This window comes from Bubalus bubalis, chromosome 5, assembly GCF_019923935.1.
Source record: "Bubalus bubalis isolate 160015118507 breed Murrah chromosome 5, NDDB_SH_1, whole genome shotgun sequence".
NCBI lineage: Eukaryota > Metazoa > Chordata > Mammalia > Artiodactyla > Bovidae > Bubalus > Bubalus bubalis.
In genome coordinates this window covers 124,677,266-124,680,718 of record NC_059161.1, presented here as the reverse complement: position 1 = coordinate 124,680,718, position 3,453 = coordinate 124,677,266, and positions in this window count along the sequence as shown.

Below are 3,453 nucleotides of genomic sequence, written 5' to 3'. Positions count from 1 at the left end.
ATGATGCTATGAAAGTGCTGCACTCAATATGCCAACAAATTTGGAAAACTCAGCAGTGGTCACAGCACTGGAAAAGGTCAGTTTTCATTCCAATCCCAAAGAAAGGCAATGCCAAAGAATGTTCAAATTACTGCACAATTGTGCTCATTTCACACGCTAGCAAAGTAATGCTCAAAGTTCTCCATGCTAGGCTTCAATAGTATGTGAACAAAGAACTCCCAGATGTTCAAGCTGGATTTAGAAAAGACTGAGGAATCAGAGATCAAATCGCCAACATCCACTGGATCATAGAAAAAGCAAGAGAATTCCAGAAAAACATCTACTTCTGCTTCATTGACTACACTAAAGCTTTTGACTCTGTGGATCACAACAAACTGTGGAAAATTCTGAAAGACATGGGAATACCAGACCACCTGACTTGCCTCCTGAGAAACCTGTATGCAGGTCAAGAAGCAACAGTTAGAATCAGACATGGAACAATGGACTGGTTCCAAATTGGGAAAGGAGTACATTAAGGCTGTATATTGTCACCCTGCTTATTTAACTTCTAGGCAGAGTACATCATACAAAATTCTGGGCTGGATAAAGCACAAGCTGGAATCAAGATTGGCAGGAGAAATATCAATAACCTCAGATACGCAGATGACACCACCTTTATGGCAGAAATCAAAGAGCCTCTAGATGAAGGTGAAAGAGGAGAGTGAAAAAGCTGGCTTAAAACTCAACCTTCAGAAAACTAAGATCATGGCATCCAGTCCCATCACTTCATGTCAAACAGATGGAGAAACAATGGAAACAGTGACAGACTTTATTTTCTTGGGCTCCAAAATCACTGCAGATGGTGACTGCAGCCATGAAATCAAAAGATGCTTTCTCAGAAGAAAAGCTATGACAAACCTAGACAGCATATTAAAAAGCAGAGACATTACTTTGCCAGCAAAGGTCTGTAATAGTCAAAGCTATGGTTTTTCCAGTAGTCATGTATGGAGGCGAGAGTTGGACCATAAAGAAGGCTGAGCACTGAAGAATTGATGCTTTTGAACTGTGGTGCTGGAGAAGACTCTTGAGAGTCCCTTGGACTGCAAGGAGATCAAACCAGTCAATCCTAAAGGAAATCAGTCCTGAATGTTCATTGGAAAGACTCATGCTGAAGCTGAAGCTCCAATACTTTGGCCACCTGATGCGAAGAGTCGATTCATTAGAAAAGACCTTGATGCTGGGAAAGATTGAAGACAGGAGGAGAAGGGGACAAGAGAGGATGAGATGGTTGGATGGCATCACCAACTCCATGGACATGAGTTTGAACAAGCTCCAGGGGATGGTGAAGGACAGGGAAGCCTGGCGTGCTGTAGTTCATGTGGTCGCAAATAGTCAGACACAACAAGCTGCATGCCACTCTGGGCCCTCAGCGTGAGCCAGTGGAAGCAACTCTGGCCTCATTACAAAGGATAGAGCCCAACATGGAGCTGGTACTCTCCTCAGGCAGGGAGAAGATGCCAGTGGGCCACATGGGCTGAGAAGTCACCTTGGACCCACCAAATGTTGCTTCCATGCCTCAATAGCAGTGTGTGTATGTGCACATATGTGTCTGCCAGGGAGCACTTTGGTTCAGTCTCATCCCTTCATAGTGTTTATGTTTTCCTTTTGTTTCCCTCAACACTCCATGGTTGTAGATAACTGGTAGTGGGGTGTTTGGTCATTTGGGGTTGTAATAATGCCCCAGGGGTTTCTGGAATCCCCTGGGTTTCTGCCTATTTCCCTCCAAGCTGGTTGAAACTGAGGGCTATTTATGTCCAAACAGTGGTTACTTCCTCTGTCCTTTATACCTGGCCAGGGGACCTCCTCCACAGGAAATCTTTACACACGTTACACAGGTGGTCATGTAAGACTCATGACCTTCCTTACCACAATCTTAGGTACAAACAATGTCCAGGTAAATAGATAGAAAGTAACCAGCACAGGTACACAACAGTTTTCTTCAGGCTCTCAGCAGACTGATTCCTTTTCCCTGGGTTGACCCCACCTCTACCCAAAAAGGTTTTTTTCTGTTGGTTCCCAGGCATGGAGAGTGCAAGGGATGTGCGCCCAACAGTGGCCTGAAGGTGCCCTGCGCTGGGACTCAAGCCGTATCCACTTGGTCAACTTTTACTGTGTCAAAGTCAGAGCTACATATAGGTGGCTCAAGAGCTAGGTCTGCCCACAAATGTGTTCGTTTCAGTCCACATAGTGTATTCAAGTTTTTCAACTGTTGCCAACATTTTTATTTTAAAAATAATTTTATTTATTTTTGGCTGCGCTGGGTCTTTCATTGCTCTGCACAGGCTTTCTCTAATTGTGGAGAGCAGGGGCTGCTCTCTAGCTGCGGTGCATTGGCTTCTCACTGTGGCAGCTTCTCTTGACGCCGAGCACAGGCTCTGGGGTGCGTGGCCTTAGTACCTGGCTCCTGGGCTCCAGCATGCAGGCTCAGTAGTTGTGGTGCACAAGCTTAGCAGCTCCAAAGCATGTGGGATCTTCCTGGACCAGGGACCCAACCATTATCCCTGCATTGTAAGATGGACTCTTAATCACTGGACCACTAGGAAAGCCCCGCCAACACTTTGGGAGGTTTCTCAAGAAAACCAGATTGGACATTACCAGGCCACACTTCCCTTCTTTCAGTAGGTGACTGGCTGGCAGATGCCCTCTTTGGATGGGGTAGGCATCCTCCTCGGATCTAGTTTCCTCTCTCCTCCCACTCCCACTTCTTTCCTCTCTTTTCCTGCCTTCCTTTCCCAGGCCCTTGTGGAGTACTAGCTGATAGTAGGTGCTCAGTAGTCCTGAGTATGAAAAATACACAAGACTCATCCATCAGCATGTGGAGTAGGCTTTAAAATGGGGTGGCCTTACGGGTGGGGGGAGGTATTCCATGCAGAGGGGATGGCATGAACAGTAAAAATGGAGACCGGAGAATGCAGGGCTACAGGGATAAGAGTTGTGGCCGAGGGGTATCTCCCAAGTAGGCAGGTCCATTATCAGGAACTCAGGACACCCAGTCCGATCCACGGGATGTGGGACTGAGGCGTTTAATAATTCACAACGCAGTCAGAATTTGATCAGCAGGAAGTGGATGGGAAGGTGCTGGGCTTTGGAGTCACAAAAACTCATCTGAGTGTTCGAGTCCTTGCGTGTCCACAAGTCGCTCCTGTTTCCTGGCCTCTTTAGAACTGGGACATTAATAACTGCTGTACAGTACAGGGGTGAAGGTTAAGGGAGCGCGTGTACGGAAAGCGCCAGCACGATGCTCGACACACAGTGGGGGCTCCGCGGTCCACAGTACCCGATCCACCCACGCCAGGCACAGAAAGACCAACAGGCAGAGGAGCTCAGGAACCAGGGAAAGACACTGGGATTCTGTGCTCCCGCGGGCGGGGCGCGTGAGGCGGGGCGCCGTCCCGGGTCTCGGTCTCGCGCGAC